At 43.2% G+C, this 21,915-nt stretch overlaps 1 long non-coding RNA gene across 8 annotated transcripts; it reads left to right on the top strand.

Annotated features, from left to right (window-relative positions):
- Window positions 1–11,638: 11,638 nt before the first annotated feature.
- Window positions 11,639–16,355, top strand: LOC112430116 (uncharacterized). Of its 8 annotated transcripts, none has more exons than XR_013095015.1 (7): window positions 11,639–11,783; window positions 12,070–12,148; window positions 13,963–14,717; window positions 15,196–15,352; window positions 15,605–15,712; window positions 15,818–15,933; window positions 16,076–16,355. It is a non-coding gene; the product is annotated as an uncharacterized LOC112430116 (long non-coding RNA). The 8 variants fall into 8 exon arrangements; XR_013095018.1 differs by lacking the exon at window positions 11,639–11,783 and having other exon boundaries at window positions 11,984–12,148; window positions 13,963–14,141; window positions 14,227–14,717; XR_013095020.1 differs by lacking the exon at window positions 11,639–11,783 and having other exon boundaries at window positions 11,984–12,148; window positions 13,968–14,717.
- The last annotated feature ends 5,560 nt before the right edge of the window (window positions 16,356–21,915 follow it).

Raw genomic sequence — 21,915 nt, 5'->3', positions numbered from 1 at the left:
CTGCAGTTTAACTAATTGGTGTGTGTTATCTGGCTTCATGGACAGATAGAGCTGGGTGTCATCTGCATAGCAGTGAAAATGTATGCTATGTCTTCTAATGATACTGCCTAAGGGAAGCATGTATAATGCAAACAGAATTGGTCCTAGCACTGAACCCTGTGGAACTCCATAATTAACCTCAGTGCGTGAAGAGGACTCTCCATTTACATGCACAAACTGGAGTCTATTAGATAGATATGATACAAACCACTGCAGCGCAGTACCTGTAATACCTACAGCATGTTCTAATCGCTCTAATAGGATATTATGATCAACAGTATCGAACGCTGCACTGAGGTCTAGCAGGACAAGCACAGAGATGAGTCCACTGTCAGAGGCCATAAGAAGATCATTTGTAACCTTCACTAAAGCTGTTTCTGTGCTGTGCTGAGCTCTGAAACCTGACTGAAACTCTTCAAATAAACCATTCCTCTGCAGATGATCTGTTAGCTGTTTGACAACTACTCTTTCAAGGACTTTTGATATGAAAGGAAGGTTGGAGATTGGCCTATAATTAGCTAAGACTGCTGGGTCTAGAGATGGCTTTTTGAGTAAAGGTTTAACTACAGCCAGCTTGAAGGCCTGTGGTACATAGCCGATTATTAGAGATAGGTTGATCATATTTAAGATCGAAGAATTAATTAATGGCAGGACTTCTTTGAGCAGTTTTGTAGGAATGGGGTCTAAAAGACACGCTGATGGTTTGGAGGAAGTAATTATTGAAGTTAACTCAGAAAGATCAATTGGAGAAAAAGAGTCTAACTTAATATCAATGGTACTAAGAGTAACTGTAGATAATATTACATCTGTGGGATGATTATTGGTAATTTTTTCTCTAATGATAAAAATTTTATTTGTGAAGAAGTTCATGAAGTCATTACTAGTTAATGTTAAAGGGATGGTTGGCTCAAAAGAGCTCTGACTTTTTGTCAGCCTGGCTACAGAGCTGAAGAGAATCCTAGGGTTGTTCTTATTTTCTTCAATCAGTGATGAATAGTAAGATGTTCTGGCTTTGCGGAGGGCTTTCTTATAAAGCAGCAAACTATTTCTCCAGGCTAAATGATGATCCTCTAGATTTGTGACACGCCATTTCCTCTCCAGATTACGAGTCATCTGCTTTAGGGTACGTGTTTCAGAATTATACCACGGAGTCAGATACTTCTGATTTGAGGCCTTAGTTTTCACAGGAGCTACAGTATCCAGAGTCGTACGGAGTGAGGAGGTGAAATTACTAACAAGATAATCGACCTTTGTTGGGGTAGCGTTCAGATAGCTGCTCTGCTCTATGTTGGTACAGGGCATTGAAGATGATAACAGTGGGTGGATTATATTCTTAAACTTAGTTACAGCGCTTTCAGAAAGACATCTACTGTGATAAAGTCTACTCTCCACCGCTGTGTAATCAATTATTGTAAATGTAAATGTTATCAGGAAATGATCAGACAGGAGAGGGTTTTCAGGAAACACTGTTAAATGTTCAGGTTCGATGCCATATGTTAAAACAAGATCTAGAGTGTGATTAAAGTGGTGGGTGGGTTCTTTTACATTTTGAGAGAAACCAATTGAGTCTAATAACAGACTAAATGCCATGTTGAGGCTGTCATTTTTAGCATCTACATGGATGTTAAAATCACCCACAATAATTATTTTATCTGAGCTCAGAACTAAATTAGATATAAAGTCTGAGAAATCAGACAGAAACTCTGTGTAAGGCCCAGGTGGACGATAGATGATAACAAGTAAGACTGGTTTCTGAGTTTCACAGCTGGGGTGGACAATGTTAAGCATCAGGCTTTCAAATGAATTAAAAGTCTGTCTTGGTCTTTCATTAATTAATAGGCTGGTGTGAAAAATTGCTGCCACACCGCCCCCTCGGCCTGTGCTTCGAGATTTCTGGTAGTTAGAATGGCTCGGGGGTGTTGATTCATTTAAACTAACATAATCATCCTGCTGCAACCAGGTTTCTGTAAGGCAGAGTAAATCAATTTGTTGATCAATTATTAAGTCATGTACTAACAGAGACTTGGAGGAGAGAGACCTAATATTTAATAATCCACATTTCACTGTTTTACTCTTTGGTTCAGATGTGGATACTGTATTGTTCTTTCTTTGTAATTGTTTATGTTTAAGTTGTTTGTTGCTGGTTTTTAGTTTGTTTTTTGTCTTTTTGGAAGCTGACACAGTCTCTATGGAGATGGGTTTTTGGGGGGTGTAGCAGGAGGAGAGAAGCTGCAGAGAGGCGTGTAAGACGTGTAAGACTGCAACTCCTCCGTTCTCATTTCCACCTACGTTTCCTCCCCCATTTCCATTTCCTCCTCCGTTCTCATTTCCACCTATGTTTCCTCCTCTATTTCCATTTCCTCCTCTGTTCTCATTTCCACCTACGTTTTCCTCCTCCATTTCCATTTCCTCCTCCGTCCATTTCCTCCTCCTCCATTTCCATTTCCTCCTCCGTTCTCATTTCCACCTACGTTTCCCCCTCCATTTCCATTTCCTCCTCCGTTCTCATTTCCACCTACGTTTCTTCCTCCATTTCCATTTCCTCCTCCGTTCTCATTTCCACCTACGTTTCTTCCTCCATTTCCATTTCCTCCTCCGTTCTCATTTCCACCTACGTTTCTTCCTCCATTTCCATTTCCTCCTCCGTTCTCATTTCCACCTACGTTTCCTACTCCATTCCCATTTTCTTGTCCACCCCCTTCATTTCCTTCTTGTCCCCCATTCCCATTCTCACCTCCATTCCTATGTTTGTTTCCATTTCCTCCTCCGTTCTCATTTCCATTTATTTTTTCAGAGATCATTTTAAGTAACTCATCTTTCGCTGCTTTTCTCAAAGTGTCTTTCAGTACATCTTCCCCTTCTTCCAGGATCACGCTGTCATAGACTTGTCTTCTGCTGCAATAGCATCTCCAGTCAAATAGTGATATCAGGGCTGCCAGAAAAACGATACCCAAGAGCACAGCGAAGCCTATACACTGAAAAAGAAACATAAAAAAATCTGCTGATTACAGGCTGATCGATTAAAATAAGAATCCAGCAAACATTTAGACTTTCCATAATCATTGGCTGGGACATGTGTAAAAATCCAGTCTTTAAGTCTGACATCATTAGCTATTTCTGGATCCAAACTCTGCTTCAGGTCCCAAGTCAAACAAACACTGAGGTTTACAAACTGATTAAATTCTTTCATCTTTAATAAAATGATCAGTGTGGCTGCTTTACCAGGTGTAACAATTAAGCTTAACATCCAGGCATCCATGAAAACAGAATTTATGAAATTTAACTGAGTTAGAAGCCAGCAGGAAGTCAGTTTGCTAGCTTCTTAAACTGGTGGAACAACCTTCCCATAGCTATTTGCGCGTCTGATTTTGATTTGATATTCACTTTTAATCTTGTGTAATTAGTGCTATTGACCTGTTAGCATATTCAGTTAATTTTTTGTTAATGGTCTTATATTAATCATGTTTTAACCTGCTGTTTTATTTTGAATCACTTTGGTGTACCATGGTGGCTTTCTGCGCAGCTATAAACACATTAGCACAGTGACAATGTTGCCAACTTAGCGACTTTGTCGCTATATTTAGCGAGTTTTCAGACCCCCTTAGCGACTTTTTTCTAAAAAGTGACTAGCAAATCTGGCGACTTTTTCTGTTGTTATTGGAGGCTTATGATGACTTTTTTACATGAACGCACGTATTACTTACTTTTAACAAGCAGCGGGTGCTGCTGTGGGCACCTCGCCCATGTGAAAACGCTCACAGGCAGCAGGTAGTCCTTACGCAGCAGTTGCCCCCAGCTGATGTCAGAGCAGGAGATATTCACCCCTACGCGTACGACTGCAAATGAATTGCGCATGAGCGAAGCCGCTGCAACGCAGGGCGGGAGCAGCAGTAACTGTACATTTTTACTCACTTTATGTCTCTTCCACTATGTTATTTCTCTCTCCTACAGCATCTGTTACAATTACATAGGCAGGACTAATTATGCAAAAAGCAATGACATCATTTAGCGACTTCTGGTGATTTTTTGGACAGCCAATAGCGATTTTCCTTACTGAGGAGTTGACAACACTGCACAGTGAAGCTGGAGGATGAATGCTAACGTTTTTGGAAGCAGGTTTCATCATCTCATCACTTAAAGACCAGATAGTTCCAAAGAGAAACTCAACCAACATCATGGGCATTACAATGATGTGAGTTTGTAATGTCAGTGTGACTTAGATGCCCTTGTTAGACTTTCTTGCAGTGGTGTTTAGTGAGTTTTACATAACGGTAAGCAGAGATGACGGGGATGTTCAGGCTCCTTTGCAGCCATACAGTATGTCCTATTGAAATCTTCTACAAAATGTGGTCCACAAAAATTTAAAAATGATTTTGCACTGGATATTTATTTTGCAAAGTGGAAATAACATATTTAGCCCCCCCCCCCACAAGTAATAGTTATAATTTACTTAGGTAGCTTAACAGTGCATAGGCTGTGTTTTCAGAATATAATAAAATCTGGCTTAACACACATAGTAAAGTAAAAGTATTTAGGACACTTTTTTAGAATCAAGTACATGGTATTATTGGATTACTATTGATTATTCACTGATTTTTATATCTTTTTAATGTCGCAGCAGTTGACTATTTTAATTACTTCTATATTTCTTTTGTAGCTTGATCTATTATAATGAAATGATGCTGAGACTGTTGTTGTGTATTTTGGGTTATAACAGGATCCGTAGTGGGCATGCCCCGATGCATTTTGGGAAAAGATGCTTTTAGGCTGTTGCTCGGGCTAGCTCCATGTTAAGTTACGCCGTTATAATAAATACCTCAAGTTACGTCGTGGTCCGAGTATCATTGTTATACTAGTAACCCGGAGTGAAGATATAACAAAAGTGGCGACGAGGACGTCTGGACCGACGCTGCAGTCCGCTTTGGAGTTTTACATTTTTTTTCCTGCTGATGCCTCGCGCTAACCTGGTGTTAGACGGCGCCGGAGGTAGGACGACGCTACCGGTGTGCGAAGGTGGATGCCGTTTTTTTTTTTTTTTTTTTCTCAGCGAAACGGGGAGGAATGTACAGCGGACAGGACGACGAAGGCAGACTCCGTAAGTGACGTTAACCAAAACATAAACGGATAAAAGAGACGTTACGAAAAGGAACAGTTGTGAGGGGAAGAGTGCCATTCAACCAGGAGCCGAGTAATGGCTGGAGTTACTGGCCCTATCGGTCCCTTCGACGAAAGCACGGAGCAATGGAGCTCATATACGGAGCGTTTTGGATATTTCGTTGCGGCTAACGACATACAGGATGCTAAACTGGTGCCCATTTTTTTGAGTGTGATAGGCCCAAAGACTTTTACCCTGCTAAGGAGCCTGCTACAGCCAGCAAAGCCAGGCAGTAAAAGTTTCACAGAGATCGTGGACACACTGACCAAACACTTCTCGCCCAAGCCCCTCGTGATCGCTGAACGGTTCAAGTTTCACAAGCGAAACCAAGAAGAGGGTGAGTCTGTCACAATGTTCGTTGCATCGTTACGCAAATTAGCTGAACACTGTGAGTTTAAAGATGTTTTAAATGACACATTAAGAGACAGACTCGTGTGTGGTTTAAGAAATGAAGCTGCACAGAAGAAATTGCTCACGGAAAGTGATTTGACTCTTGAGAAGGCAATTAATATCAGTGTGACCATGGAAATGGCATCAAAAGAAGCCCATGCGCTACATGCTACAGACAGAGTACACAAACTAGACAATGGTAAAGCAAATGCACAGGGACCATGCTTCCGCTGTGGCAAGTTAGGACACCTTGCTAGTGATTGCTGGTGCAAAGAAATGGATTGCAACAACTGTGGAAAAAAAGGTCATGTAGCACGGGCATGCAGGAACAAAAGGTGCAAGGATAAGGGCTCAAAGCCTGGGAATAAAAGAGGCACTGCAAGATTCAAAAAAGAAAGACATGTTCACACAGTTAAGCTTCAGGAGGATAGAGCAAATGACTCCTCAGATGAAGAAGTGTTGTCTGCAATAAATACTGTGCGAATACTGAAGGTGGACGAAACCTCAGACGGCTTTTGGGTCATGCCCAAACTGGAGGGACATGTTGTAAAAATGCAGATTGACACTGGGTCAAAAGCATCACTAGTGTCATATAATGTCTATAGGACATGTCTGAAGCACCTTCCACTCAAACCCTCCGACACAGTATTTAAAGGATATACTGGACATCGAGTGCCTATGAAAGGAATGGCAGAGGTGACTGTTCAATACAATGGCCAAACTGCTAAGCTGCCTGTGTATGTTACGCAGAAGAACTGCCCTGCTATAATGGGACGTGTGTGGCTCAAAACAATCAGACTCAACTGGCAAGAGGTGAGGAAGCTGTCGCATGGTTCCTCTCAGCTACAGGCCATACTGGGAAAACACCAGGAGGTTTTTCGTGAGGAGCTGGGCAGCATGAAAAAAATTACAGTGAAGCTGCATCTCAAGCCTGACTCCAAGCCAGTCTTTATGAAGGCTAGACCTGTGCCGTACGCCATTCGGCCCAAGGTGGAGTCTAATTTAGACGCATTGGTCAAGAATGGTGTTCTGGAGCCGGTTACGACCAGCGAGTGGGCCACGCCCATCGTTCCAGTTCCCAAAAAGGACGGCGGAATCCGGATCTGCGGAGACTTCAAGGTATCCGTGAATCCTGTATTAACAGCAGAGCAGTATCCCCTTCCACTGATTGATGACTTATTTGCTGGTCTAAGTGGAGGACAAAAGTTCAGCAAAATAGATCTCAACCAAGCTTACCTGCAAATGCACGTTGAAGAGCAGTCACGTGACATGTTGACTATTAACACACATAAGGGACTTTTCAGATTTTGCAGGTTGCCTTTTGGCATCACATCAGCTCCAGCATTGTTTCAACGAGCGATTGATCAAATCCTGAGCGGATTACCTGGTGTGCAATGCTATCTGGATGATATCCTGTGTACAGGAGCAGATGATGAAGAGCATCTGCGCAACTTGGATGCGACCCTTCAGAGGCTGAAGGAATACGGATTGAGAGTCCGTAAGGAGAAATGTGACTTTTTCCAGTCATCTGTGGAATATCTAGGGCACGTGATTGATGCAAATGGACTTCACACTGCACCTTCGAAGATCACAGCAATCGTGGATGCACCCCCACCACGAAATGTCAGCCAGTTAAAGTCTTTCTTAGGGCTGTTGAACTACTACGGACGGTTCATACCCAACTTGGCATCACTCCTGAAACCACTGCACAACCTGCTACGCAAGGAAGAAGCATGGGAGTGGACAGCAAGCTGCCAAGACGCCTTTCAAAAGGCAAAGGATTCACTGACTGCATCTGAGGTGCTAACCCACTTCAATCCCAAGTTCCCAATTCAGCTTGCTTGTGATGCTTCTCCCTATGGGGTGGGGGCAGTGATTTCCCACATTCTCCCAAATGGCGAAGAAAGGCCAATTGCATTCGCATCAAGGACATTAAACACAGCAGAGTCCAACTATGCTCAGCTGGAATGAGAGGCGCTGAGCATTGTATTCGGTGTTCGGAAATTCCACCAGTACCTGTACGGTAGGAAGTTTACACTGTTTACTGACCATAGGCCTCTCACAACCATCCTGGGACCCTATACAGGGATTCCATCTCTTGCTGCTTCACGTCTCCAGAGGTGGGCGTTGATATTGTCAGGACATTCTTATGACATCAAGTATCGCAAATCGGAGTCTCATTGCAATGCAGATGGGTTGTCCAGGTTACCCCTTCCTGTTAAAAAACCCGTCTCTGACACAGTTGAGATCCTCTACTTCAGGGAGGTAGAGACAGCACCTGTTTCGGCTGTGCAGGTGAAAAAGGCGTCCAGAAATGACCCTGTGTTGGCAGCAGTGCTGGACTGGATCATTAAGGGTCTGCCTGCAAGTAAGGGTGTAGACCTGAAGGCTTTCCTGGGAAAGCGGGCGGAGCTTTCTGTTCAGGCGGGATGTTTGCTGTGGGGGAGGAGAGTCATCATTCCCATGTCACTGCGACCAAAACTGTTGAAGCAACTGCATGCAGGACATAGTGGAATAGTGAGAATGAAGGAAATAGCGAGAAGCTATTTTTGGTGGCCAAATATGGACAAACAGATCGAGGAGATTGCTAAGAACTGCTCTTCGTGTCAGATGGTCCGGAACAACCCACCACTTGCTCCTCTTCATCCCTGGGAGTTCCCACAGGAGCCATGGCATCGGGTACACATTGACTTTGCAGGTCCATACGAGGACAAAATGTTTCTTGTAGCTGTTGATGCACACAGTAAATGGCCTGAAGTGACCATCATGAAATCAGCCACCACTGAAAAGACCATAGAAGCTCTAGGAGAAATGTGCAGTAGGTTTGGATCTCCTACTCAGATAGTCTCTGACAATGGACCTCAACTGGTTTCACAGGAAATGGAGGCTTTCCTACGGGCTAATGGAGTGCAGCACATTACGTCAGCTCCATACCATCCTGCAACGAATGGTCTTGCAGAAAGGTTTGTTCAGACAATGAAACATGCACTGAAAACATCACAAGGCCAAGGAACACTGCATCAGAGACTGCACAAGTTTCTGCTTAACTACCGGAATAGTCCACATGCGACCACAAGGACATCTCCTGCCAACGCAATGTTCAAAAGAGATCTGCGCACTACCTTTGATCTTTTGAAACCCTCAACTGTGAAGGACACTGTACAAAAACAACAAGAGAAACAAATCATGTACAGGGGTCAAAAGGTCAAGGGCAGAGTCTTCAGCACCGGCGAGTCAGTGCAGGCCAGGAACTACCGAGGAGTACACAAGTGGGTTCCTGCAACTGTCATTGCTCAAACTGGTCCAGTTTCATATACAGTTCAGGTGGCCGATGGAGTCTGGAGAAGACACGTGGATCAGCTACTCCGGTCCGCACCAGTGTCTGCAGAAGGGTCTTGCGGAGATCTTGGAAATGCACTCATCGACTCGTCAGCCCCTTCACACACACAAGTAGAGAACTCCACCACATCAGGAACAGTGGTTCCACCTGTAAAGGAGACTGTAAGAGAGACTGAGACATCTTCGGTGTCAGGAACAAAGGCTCCACAAGAGAGCACACAGACTGACGTTACCACAGACCGCCGATACCCCAATAGAGAGCGGCGGCCTCCTGTTCGTCTGAGTTATTAGATGGCACCTGACCCAAATGAACGGGGCAGAATAATCCCCATGGGTCATGGGGGAGGTTGAGGTAGTCCACCCTCACTCCCCAAGATAGCAATTAAAAGAGTTGGTGTTGTAACCTTACCGTTAATAAGAGGTGAAATGTTTGTGAGGCTATTACTGTCATGTGCCAGTGAAGACTGAAGTTTGTGAGTAGATCACCTGTTTATTTCATAGTACATCCTTTGTAAGAGGGGAGGAGATGTTGTGTATTTTGGGTTATAACAGGATCCGTAGTGGGCATGCCCCGATGCATTTTGGGAAAAGATGCTTTTAGGCTGTTGCTCGGGCTAGCTCCATGTTAAGTTACGCCGTTATAATAAATACCTCAAGTTACGTCGTGGTCCGAGTATCATTGTTATACTAGTAACCCGGAGTGAAGATATAACAACTGTCATGATCCTGGGTCGTTGACCCAGCGTTTTGTGTTTCTTTTTGGGTTCATCTTGTGTTTGGTGTTTATTCTGATTCTGTATTAATTCTTTGGGTTGGTTGTCGTGTTTATTATCCCTACCTGTATCTCCCCTCTGTGCTCCGTTCAGGTCCCTGTGTTTTTGTTGCAAAACAGTCTGGGTGTTTCCGGTTTTACTTTGTAGGTCTGCCTCTCATCATGTCCATTAGTGTCAGCTGTGTCCACCCCCGCATGTCATCTCCTCATTACCTAGTGTGTATTTATAGTGTGTGTTGGCTTCTGTTCATCGTCGGATCGTCTGTGTTTCTCGGTGTAACTACGTCTCTCTGCATTCTCCGCTCCCCATTTCATGCTTAGGTTTGTTATTTAGTTTTCCCAGTCTAGGTTTTTTTCAGTCATTCGTCTTGTCTCACTACCTGTTCAGTCGCTCCACTTCTGCAAATAAAACTTCATTCTCATCACCAGTCAACTGCCTGCATTTTGGGTCCTTTTCCTCCTACACCACACGGCTCACGCCGGCAGCCGTGACAGCACGATCCGACCATACTATGGACCCCGCAGGCTCCGCCTGTGAGGAAGATATTCTCCGCGTACAGTGTCTGATGAGCCGAATAACCCGCGCCACAGACCCACGGACAATTTCTGTTGGACTAAACGCTATTAAGGCGATCGTCGAAGGAAATCCTTTCCTTCGTGAGCTTTCCTGCTATGGAGATTTCATGGGAGAATTAAGCCGAGGCCAGGAGGCGTGGCGGTCTCGGGAGCGGTCAGAGCGCGTCGATTCCCGGAAGGCCTCGCTGCAGTCGCAGCCGATGGAGATCTCTGCAACGCAGCAGCAGACTTTACCGCGGAGAGCTGTTTCCGTGCCGGTGCCAAGGAAGACTGTCGCTGCCTGAGCTGAGTCACTGCTCAGTGCAGCTGCAGTCTGCTTTATGTTTGCCAGAGGCCCGTGTGCCTGCTGGTTCTGTTGCGTCCCTGCCAGAGGCCCGTGTGCCTGCTGGTTCTGTTGCGTCCCTGCCAGAGGCCCGTGTGCCTGCTGGTTCTGTTGCGTCCCTGCCAGAGGTCTCCGCACCTGCTGGTTCTGTTCTGTGTGTGCCAGGGGCTCCAGTGTCCACTGGTTCTGAGACTGTTTTTTCTGGGGGGCCGGAGGAGCCCGTCCAGCGTCCTGCCTCGTCAGCTGGGGGGCCTGAGGGGCCCGTCCAGCGTCCTGCCTCGTCAGCTGGAGGGCCCGAGGGGCCCGTCCAGCCGCCAGCTGCAGCCTCATCATCCTTGCCAGCTGCAGCTTCATCCACGCTGCGGGCAGCAGCAGCTTCTTCCACGCCTGCAGCGCTACAGTCTCCGGCTTCCACGCCGTCGCCTGCTGCAGCCTCATCATCCTCGCCAGCTGCAGCCTCCCTGTCTTCACCCACACCGTCGCCTGGTCCAGCCTCCCTGTCTTCACCCACACCGTCGCCTGGTCCAGCTTCAGCTTCATCAGCTCCGCCTGGTCCGGCCTCCTCATCAGTGTCATCCGCTTCGCCTGGTCCAGCCACTGCTTCATCCGCTTCGCCTGGTCCGGCTCCAGCCTCCGTGTCTTCAGCATCGCCTGGTCCAACTTCAGCGTCCTCGTCATCCTCATCAGCTTCGTCTGGTCCAGCCTCCGCTTCGCCTGGGGCTGCAGGGGCCACGCAGCCTTCAGGTCCCCTACTACCGCCTCCACATCGTCGGTCATCTGTCAGGCCGCTTGTTGGGTATCTCCGCCACCGTGGACGCCCTCCTGAGCACCCTCCTGAACGCCGCCACTGCCTTCCGCGTGGCCGGCCCCCAGAACTGTTTGCCCGTCGCCACAGTTGCCGTCCGCATGGCCGGCCCCCAGAACTGTTTGCCCGTCGCCGCAGTTGCCGTCCACACGGTCGGCCCCCAGAACCGAACTGTTTTGGCCTCCTGCGCTGTCGGCCTCCGGGTCGGCCCCCTGAACTTGACCTTCTGGGTCAACACGTTCTCACTCCCAACTCGTCAAACGTGTGACGCATGGTCAGGCTCCCTCTGCTGCACTTATGGACGCGCAGGGTACCCCTCTCGCGTCGGGAATTGACGTGAAGGGTCCTCCGATTGAAGAGATTGCCGCGGAAGAGCCTGTTGTCCGTATATTTATATATTTCCGAAATCACATTGTAGTGACGTATACTGAACACAATATAATGTAAACAACTACCTGAAAAACAGGTAGAACGATATTTTTGTATGGTTTATTGCATTTATGGGGGGAGTGATGTATGCTGGGTAATGGCACAGCTAGCGACTGGGTGACTTTATTCACCCGCTTCGGCTGTTATCAATCCATACAATGGGCGTTATTAGCACAAATCAGTCCCATAGATATGGGCCATCTCCTGCTAGATTGTTCAGAAGGTTGTTCTCATCCATCCAGATGGAGGATCACTAACAGGAGCGTGGAAGACTCCAGAATCCACTCTGGCTGGTATCCGGTGGATATGCAGTGTTTACAGGTAAGACCATTTAAACGGACAGCATTTATAGAATGACCATTAAACGTCAGCGAGTGTCAGTAATGTTAATGTGGTTATGTTAGTAATACACCGAGTGCTAATATAACAGCTTGAAGATGCATTTGTAGATGTTATTACGTGTTTTACCGTCTTTATGGTGCTAGCTTAAAGTTACGGTGTAAACGTTAGCTTATATTGGAGGAAAGCTGTTACTGTTTAAACGATGTTAGCACAGAAATATTAGCTTCTGTCATGACTGATGAAGTTACTAGTTAATAAAGTTTCCAGTAAAGTGTTTAATCGCAGCCACAGACTGACAGCAAATATCTCGATTAGCTTCAGTGCATCTGTAATAAATATGTGCAAGTTTCAGTGCTTCGTTTAAACTGTATGATACTTATACTGACCCAGGGTCAGTGTAAAATACAATCCTAGCTGTGTGAACAAAGCCTGGCTCCTTCAGTCCTGCATGACAAACCTCAGGATGCAGGTTATTATTACTCTTTCCTGCTGGCACACCTGTCACACCTGAGAGTCAGCTAGAAACTTAGTGACGTGGACATCATGCAAAGACTGCCAGACTCTGTAATACTGCAAATGATCAGTGACTCAGGTTAACACTAAACTTTAAACGGCACCTCTGTGTCTCTGTGTGCTGAACATCTAGGATTGAGTCAGGCTGCATCAGCTGAAGCTGTTATTTGTATATATCAGTATTTTTTATTCAGGTGTGGGGAAAATACGTAAGACTGCAGTGAAGCGATGCACCAGAGTAATCCCTGGCCAAAGGTATCGTACTTAAATCAGACTACTGATCCAGCCACATCAGCCTTTTGTGAGGTCTGTTTAAAGTTGACTAAAAGTCAACTGCAGGTTCCTGAGAGGTGGACTGTGAGCACAGAAACACATGTTCATACATACAGCTGCAGCAAACTTACATTAATTTTAAATAGATTTGTTACTCTGATGTCTGTCTCTGTGTTAGTCCTCTGACAGACTGGTGACCTGTCCAGGTGTGCTCTACCTATGACTACTGGGACAGGCTCTAGCTCCTGTAAAAGAAATTTTCTGTTATTCTCATTTAAAGTATTTAAGTGCTTATGCATATGCTTAGTTGTGACACTGTTACTGTTCAGTGAAAGTTTCTAAAACTAGATGAACTTACTTCAGCGTCAGCAGTTTGAGAAAACAACTCCCTTTACAGGTGCTGATAAGGCCAAGGGCACAAAACAGCTTAACCATTGATCCGTTAGGTTTCATAGCGAGACACGTGAAGTGTGGTGTGATCAATTTAACTTCCTCTTCCTTGGAATGCATAAAGGAGCAGGAGCACGACCTCTGTGGCAGCGCTGACATGACTGAACTGTGATGTTTGATGTGTGCTGGCGCAGTAATAAATAGCTTGATCACAGCTCTTTCTGTGTTGCAGACTTTATTTTAAAAATTCCACGACCCCCCCACTGTGAACATGAATTGAATATTCAGAAGACATTTGTTTAAATAGTTCTACAAATCTGAGCTGTTGGTGTGTCCTTGGATTGTGTGGTAATAATATTAGAGCCTGCAACCTTTCTTACTGAATCTCTACTATGAGTCATGTTACCTGAGATTAATTCTATGTTTACCTGTCAGCCTGGACGAATGTGCTGTGTGAAGGAAATTAAATTAAATCAGATCTGAACTGCGTACATTTGAGGAACCTGTTCATATTTAATATGAACCAGTGATTTTTTTTTGATTGCTGATTCCAAGAGAGTCTTTGTGGAAATCCTGTTTGGCTTTTTGTTATTTTAATTCTCTTCTCTGTTTTCCAGAACAGTTCTCCACAGTCGCTGTCCACATGGGTCAGTGGGACCAAGAAGCACTCTGCTAATGTGGGACTCTGACCAGCAACATCCAGCAAGACCCAGACAGCGTTTTCTATCTCCCAGCTGGAGTTTTTGTTTGTCTGTGACTGGAGAGTCAGATTTTTGTTGAGCTTCACACTTGCAGAGTTAAGTCAGTTTGCAGAGATCCCTCCCACCCTGGCTTTCTTATCTGAAAGAGTAATATTTCAGTGACTGCTGCTTATACCACAGGTTAATACACTCTACTGATCCCTGATGGGAGAATCATCAATTTTGGCAACAAAGAAGCCTGGTGGATGTTTGTTTACAGTCTGATGATGGGACATCATGCTCTGCATCTTAAAAGTTTGCCTCCTCATTATTATTCATACCCAGTAATGTGAAGTATGCTTATATCTACTATAACTGAACCAACCTGGTGCTCTTTATTTATGGAGGCTGTTGAGTCTGAATGTTGGATGTTGTGTATCTCGTGTTCTCTGGGCTTTGTTGTCCTCAGTCTTTTCGCAGGATCAGAAAACAAAACCAGGAGGCGCGTAAATGTTTCTTCTCCATGATGTTTCTTCAAATGTTTCTTCTGGATGATGATAAGACTGACACGGGATGCCACCTTTGGTCTTGTGATGAAGCAAAGCTCAGGAAGAAGTGGGATTAAATGGTACCCACATGTGTGCTGCTGAGAAGGATGTACAGGGGCACCTGCAGCCAAATCCAAGCCTCAGGTTAGTTGTAGTTGCAGAACGCTATAGGACTGAGACAGCTGAGGCATCAAATGTTTGATTAAACGGATGAAAAAGAGAAGTTTCTTCCCTATAATTATCACTTCTTAAAATCTGTAGCAACTTCAAGTCTGTCAGCGTGCTGAGCATGCTCAGAATGTGGCAATATATTTTTGTTCAATATTTAATTTCTTTCAGTTGCAATTGTTAAATGAAAAAAAAATAAAAATATATCCTTATAATTTAGCAAACTAATTTATCAAAAAAAATGTACATATATCTGTATTAGTTTTAATAAATTAATTTGACAGCTGTATTGAAAATACCATATTGTATTCATACAGAATCAGTTTGGTATCATTGTTTGTCTGATTGTTGAAGCTAAGAGCTACTTTGATCTGTTTAGATCTAAAGTTTCCAAAGTTGAGCTCTGATGTTTCTTCACCCCTGTGTGTGATATGTGATTCCTACATGCTGGCAGAGCAGCAGTTTGTGCTCACAGATGGTGACGGTGTGGAGAGACGGTGGTGTTTCCTCAGAAGAACCAGCAGAGTCACAAGGGACACCAGTCCATCTCACCACCTTGACTTGCTGACTGATGTTCGTCTGCACTGCACAGAGGAAATCAACTGACCGAGGTTTGTCCAGTGACGTGTTATGAAATGTATATTTGTTTTATGCTTACAGTTATGTTTTTCTTGACAGAGGCTCTGCAGAGGTTAGACAAAGCAGAGAAAACATGTGCTTTACATTTTACTGTGATTTATTGAGATATTTGTTGCCTGATGTTCAGCAGGAATGGAGAAATAGAATCAAAGGGAGATGTTTTTCCTGTTTTTGTAATGATGTAAGTAAATCTTCAATATTATTTATTTGCTTGGTTATATTAGGAGTGTTTCTGAGTGAGGGGGGAGGAGTCATCATCCAGGTAAAGTGACGTGGATCAGTGGATACACTTGTCTCCCCTTTAAAGGAGACGATCCAAGTCATCCTTAAATGTTAGTGCTTTCAAATACACAAACATTTTTAAAGGACAAAAATGAACATCCAACTTTGACTGTAACACAAAATAAATCTTTGCATGTGTGTTTTCAAACTCTCAGATGGGCAGCATATCAGTCTTGGACTGTCTAACCTGCAGCACTGAATGACCACCACACATGAGCATGTTCCTGCAACATTCAGCATCTGATCCTTCATCTGTGTGCTTCTGCTTTTGGTAAGTAGAGTTACCCAACTCCAGTAACTCTAAACACATGCAATCCATTTCTAACGGCCTGGTTACTTCCTGTCAGTTACTTTAGAAACCATGTGGTCACCTGACCTAACACTGTTTCTTCTTCTTCCCCTTAATGTTCAAGTGTCACATGTCAAACAGCTGGAGAGGAAACTACACCAGTGTACTGGGATGTTTCAGCAACACGTGCCAGATGCTGTTCCTTCATGGTGACATCACCAGAGACAGCCCCGCCCACCTCAGGACCTCGCCATTGATCATGATGATTATAATGATGACAGCGAGCGGAACTAAGACTGTAAAAATCCACGACCAGAATGTTTCTTTCTAATTATGAATGAATACTGAGAGCCTCTTTCTGTGTTTTGTCTGTTTTGTTTTTTACCTCATTTGTTTCTAACAAAGTTTACATTCTGTATGTTTCCATCTTTACCAGCCACACTCTAACTGCATTTAAGAAAATAATCCTTAGAAATCGTCGTTTTTCTCTTTTGTAATTGATGATAATTCAGTGAATATACTGCGCTGCTTCCTTTTATTGCGTCACACATTGCTTTATGTTTTTCAGTGTCCGGTTATTTTTTACTGCTGTTTGAATTCTCTGTATGTTTGACACTGTAGACAGTTTGATGGACTGCTTGTCTTCCTGTTTGTTACCGCCGCCTGTTTTTTAATAAAGATTTGGATTTCTGACTTCAACACAGCCTCTGCGTGTCCTCCCTTTGTGTCCTCTTCCTCTGTGAATGTGTTGCATGTGTCACAGATTCATTTTATTAACAGCTTTCCCACAGTGAGTTGCATCAGCATTCATTCACAGCACATTGCAGAAGGATTCAGATTAATACAGTGATCTTATGGTCAGAATCATCCTGACAGACTGCCACTGTAAATGATCTTTCATCAGGTAAATTTTAAAGTTCAGGGGCAGGAGTTATGAAGAATCATGCTGGCATTAGGACTAATAATATGTACTTACAAAGTCAAAGTTTTTTAATTATGCTAGAATATTGGAAGACAATCAACTTTTAGTGTTTTCCGCATATTAATTATTCTGAAATAGAGAAGGTGACCCTAACTGTACAGAAGCACTAAACAACTGACAATCTAACAGACATCATTGGCCTGAGCCGTCATGCACAGTGAGTCTGATCCTTTGCTGTGAGAGTATGACAAGCATGTTTCTGGTCAGTTTGGAACAAATAATATCACAATATTGATCTTTCTTTCCAATATTCCTTCTCTTTTACGACATAAACTGTGATCAAAGCTACTTATGTTCACAGCATGTAATAATACTGACAGTCCAGGGCATTGTGGTCTGTTGAGCTAGGGTTAGGGTTAGGGTTAGCAATTCAGACATATGTAATCAATATTAAGCGTCTCTGACGTGGGCCACTGTCCACAGTGTTGGGAAATCCATACCAGGCTGGAACGAGTCAAGGTAGGTGAGCATCCACGAGAAGACACAGCAGATGCATCCTACTAATACTGACAGGACCAGGAGACTCCAGAAACCGAGCATCTTCTCTTCAGTGCCATCCTCTCCTGTCACCCTCTCTGCCCGCAGCTCTTTGAGTATGGGTTAGATAAGGGTGCAGAGAAACCCTTATTACTAATTTGTATTATAATTCAATTTTCATGAAATATTCATATTCAGTATCGGTCCTTTTATATTATAACCACGTATCCACCCAGGCTCATGGTGGGGCAGGGCTCTGTCCTGGGATGCTTGAGTACAAGGTAATGTACACCCTGACCGTCTAACTGTAAGCAACAGTCTAAATGTAAAGTGCATTCTAAAGTCCTCTTCAATAAATCATATGCAAAGAGTCATTCAGGACTGTAAAACGTCAACTACAGAACCCAGAGTCTTCATCATTAAATCTCTGGTTGCTTCATTTTTCTATCCTATATCAGACACTTTAAGGTTAGGTTAGGTAAACTTGCATTCTCATGGTGAGGCAAAGTGCTTTATGTGTGTGTGTGCGTGTCATGAACGGCTATAAAAGGCCTATAATTAAAGAACAAAGTGGGGTTTGAGTTCGAGTTGCGGCAGACTGTCACTACTTGTAAGTGGAACGCAGCCTTCCTACGGCGGACAGCTAATAACAGGAATCGGACGCGGTCCAGCCAAGTCCACAGCAACCACCATAGCAACCGCCTAGCATGACCTTAAAAACATTTTCTGTCTTCATAACTATCAAAAACGTGAAATGATTTGCAAAGTGTGAAAGTGTTACAGCTGCAGAGAGCTATGGCGGTATCTATGGAAGCTGTTTACATAGCTAATAATATACGATGTAACCATGGAGACAGTCACGTGAGCTAGCGGTGCATGTTTACTACAGTGAATAAGGTGATTGCGTGCACAGCGTCCACACGCTGCAGAGGGTAAAGACATTACTTCAATATTGTTTTATATTGATATATATTTGCCTTCTGTTGACCATCACCTCAGGTTCACCATCACAGTTTCAGCATACAGATGCACACTGTCTAAATATGAACACATTCAAAAACTCATGTCTCAGAAATAAGCACAGCTGTTCATGTTTGTCATTTTATTTGTAAGAAAATTATGAACTTCATATTGTGTATCAAATAAAAGAACATTTCACAACTCTGAGTCAACAGAAATGTCTCTAATGTAGACGTGTACAGTGTAGTGTAAGCATTAAAAGATCATAAAGGAAACACTAACATTTATGTGAAACTAATTGTAATAAAAAAAATGAGCCGGTGGTTTATAGATGTAAAAGAAAGAATCTGAAAACAACACTTTTTTGGTCTAAGTGATCAAAGTAGAAAACAGAACTGATGTTCAAGAACAAACCGTAGCTGCACTAATATTACACATCTCCATTGTTGTGGTGAACAGACATGTTGCTTTTAAAACCACATGCAGTGTGTGACCGTGACTGTTCACTGAGACCATGAACGCCACTTCGCTGAAGCCTTCGCCTTCTTCTTCTTCTTCTAAACTGGAAGCAGAAGGAGCACGAGCTGCTTTGATATACTGAAAGGAAAAAGCAGAACATCTGAGCTGAAATCATTAAGACAGGAACAATCATTCAATGCAGTGTCTCACGTATCTTAGCCTGTTACAACTGTTGATACAAGCTAAATACGGTTAACACACAGTGTCAGGGAGCTCCAGTGTGGGAACTAGTGGCTTTAGGTTTGTAGTCATTTAACTTTCATCCATTCATTCATTTAATTCAGGAGGAAGAAATGTCAGGTTGATGCAGGCTGGTTACATGCATTTGGTCCCATGCTGTCTTTAACTAAATGACTTGGTTCACTTTATGGCTGGGCTGTATGTGGGGTTATATCATGTTATTTGGGCAGGAGTACCTGTCCCCTGTTAGACTTAGAAAGTTTCTCCATAAGTAGAGTTTCTAACTCTTCTAGCACATCTGTGGCTGACAGCTTTTTGGTGGCTCTTTTTACCCCACACTGGTTGTGAGTGTGTAAATAGCCCCACTAGTTCTTTTGGGTTGCAGTTAACTTGGGAGGAAGAGGTAGGTCTGCCATGACTAGATGAATAACAATTATCTGGGATACATACATTTCATAATGCATGCATATATCTCTATAAACCTGCCTGTGGGCTGCCATTTTTACATTCAGTTATTTCTTTGTTGAATCTAAATAATGAATGTGTTACAGTTAAACTGACACTGGTCAGTGTAAATGGCTCATTGGGACACAGAAACCTTTAAATTAAACCTGATATCGAGTGTCAAACAATATCAAAGCTGTAAAAGCTGTTTACAGTCAGAATTTATAAAACTATGATTGTAAATAAATTCAAACAAGTGAGCTTTTCTCTTTGTGCTGAACATCAACACTGTGATTTCTTAGACTGTAAGCTTTACTTCAGCACAACCAGTTGTAGAAGCTGCCACTCCAAATGTCTTTGATAACAAGACAAAAATACCTTTTCAGTCCACGGCCTGAAGTTCTTCTCTGACATCTTCTGCCATCGGCTTTGTCTGCTGGTTTGAAGACAATAAACCACAAAAAAATGATTTAGTCACTTTGTCTGCGTCATGCAGCTCGAATGTGTCGTGTAACGATGTTGAATAGCCGTCGTTATCCCTCTGCTGTGTCAGTAGGATTGTACTGTACAGCATCTCATTGATATGTGAAGAATGCTAATGTAACACGATAACAGACTTACATCATTAAAACATAAAGGGCAGGAGATATTTAGATATTTTATATTTATATTACATTTTATAGCTGACGGATATTACTAAATAGATAGAATTTACTAAATAGCTGGACGAACATGAAAAATATGTCTATAAAAACAAATGACCATGAGAGCCAGTAGAATTAATTCAACTGGACACTCAAAAGACGTCCTTAAATGCTCTTTAAGTGGCAGAACAAACGAACAAACAGTTAATCGCTTACTTGAGATGAAATCTGCTGAGCTACTTTGAAAACAGCTTCTAACTGGTTCCTCCTTTAACAGGATGACTGCTCAGGGGTAATGCCATCATGCAGTCCAGCAACCTTTATGGTTCTGCTTTGATTCACCAGGAACTATTAGGGAAACCTTCCAGCGCCTCCTGTGAAAGACACAGGCATAAACACACAAACATTTATTAACATGTTCCACAGTGTTCCAGTTTGATTTTCTCATCCTGTGGACAACAACGTACATGGATGCAGGTTTAATTGTTAACTTTTGTAAGGTTTATTTAGTGAACATATCCAGCTGCAGCTCCACTGTGATCCTGAACTGGATAAGCACTTAAGAAAATGTGTCAATAAATGGACAAACATCAACTTACTATATTTATCCAAACAGACGGGACCAATAATGCTTCACTGAGTTAGAGACTTTAACGTCTCTTCTATGTAAGACAACAAAGGTTTTTCAGACTGCATGTAGCTGTCCTCTATGTCAGCTCACACATTTACATTTATGTCACACTTATTTCTGCTTTCCCATTTTATAATTATTACTTACATTTTGATTGGATACCTTGAGTTTGTAAATGATCAGATTACATAATTGGAATACAATGTATCCAATTCAGGGTCGCGGGAGGATGAAGCCTATCCCAGCTGATACAGGACAAAGACAGGCTGCCAGTTTATCGCAGGGCTAACACGATATGTGTAACAGAAAATCCACTTAAATGTTTGATATTTCTTATAATAATCATAATTATGACTATTATTTAAAGGTTTCTTTATAAATACATTTTGATTTTTTATAACCTCTAAAATATAAACCTGAGCCGTTTCAGATTCTGACCTCTGACCTCACTGCAGCTCCCTCTTGGAAGTACGTCTGCTTCTTGTCCCCAGTGTTGACCACCTGCCCTTGATATCACGTACTGTACCTGAGGAACAAAAAAGGACAAACACTTGCCTTCATTTAAGAAGTACATTCATACAGAGGTAATCTATGGAAACACACTAGTTCACCCTTTGGGAGAAATCAGTTCCTGTGAAACATTTCTGTAAATGAACATCATGTGGAGAATGAATGAAACGAGTTCTTCAGGTGACTCAGCAGTCCCACACTGACAAATGAAATCTAGTTAAACTATTAAGCATATTTGCTCTTCTGAAATCTGTGTTAAACAACAACAAACATAAATTAGTAACAAAAATACAGCTGAGTAAAGGCTTTCCAAACCACCAGCAGCCATAATGCTAAATTTTAATCTTCAAATGTTTCTGAGCCGTCTTCAACCTGCTTTTAACACATTAAAGTCCCACAGTCAATGCAGCCTGACTCAATCCTAGATGTTCAGCACACAGAGACACAGAGGTGCCGTTTAAAGTTTAGTGATAACCCGAGTCACTGATCATTTGCAGTATTACAGAGTCTGGCAGTCTTTGCATGATGTCCACGTCACTGTACGTTTCTAGCTGACTCTCAGGTGTGACAGGTGTGCCAGCAGGAAAGAGTAATAATAACCTGCATCCTGAGGTTTG

Source organism: Maylandia zebra, linkage group LG20 (genome assembly GCF_041146795.1).
Source record: "Maylandia zebra isolate NMK-2024a linkage group LG20, Mzebra_GT3a, whole genome shotgun sequence".
In the NCBI taxonomy this organism is placed as follows: Eukaryota; Metazoa; Chordata; class Actinopteri; order Cichliformes; family Cichlidae; genus Maylandia; species Maylandia zebra.
The sequence above is the reverse complement of the archived record's forward strand: the minus strand, read 5'-3'. Positions and strand labels throughout refer to the sequence as shown.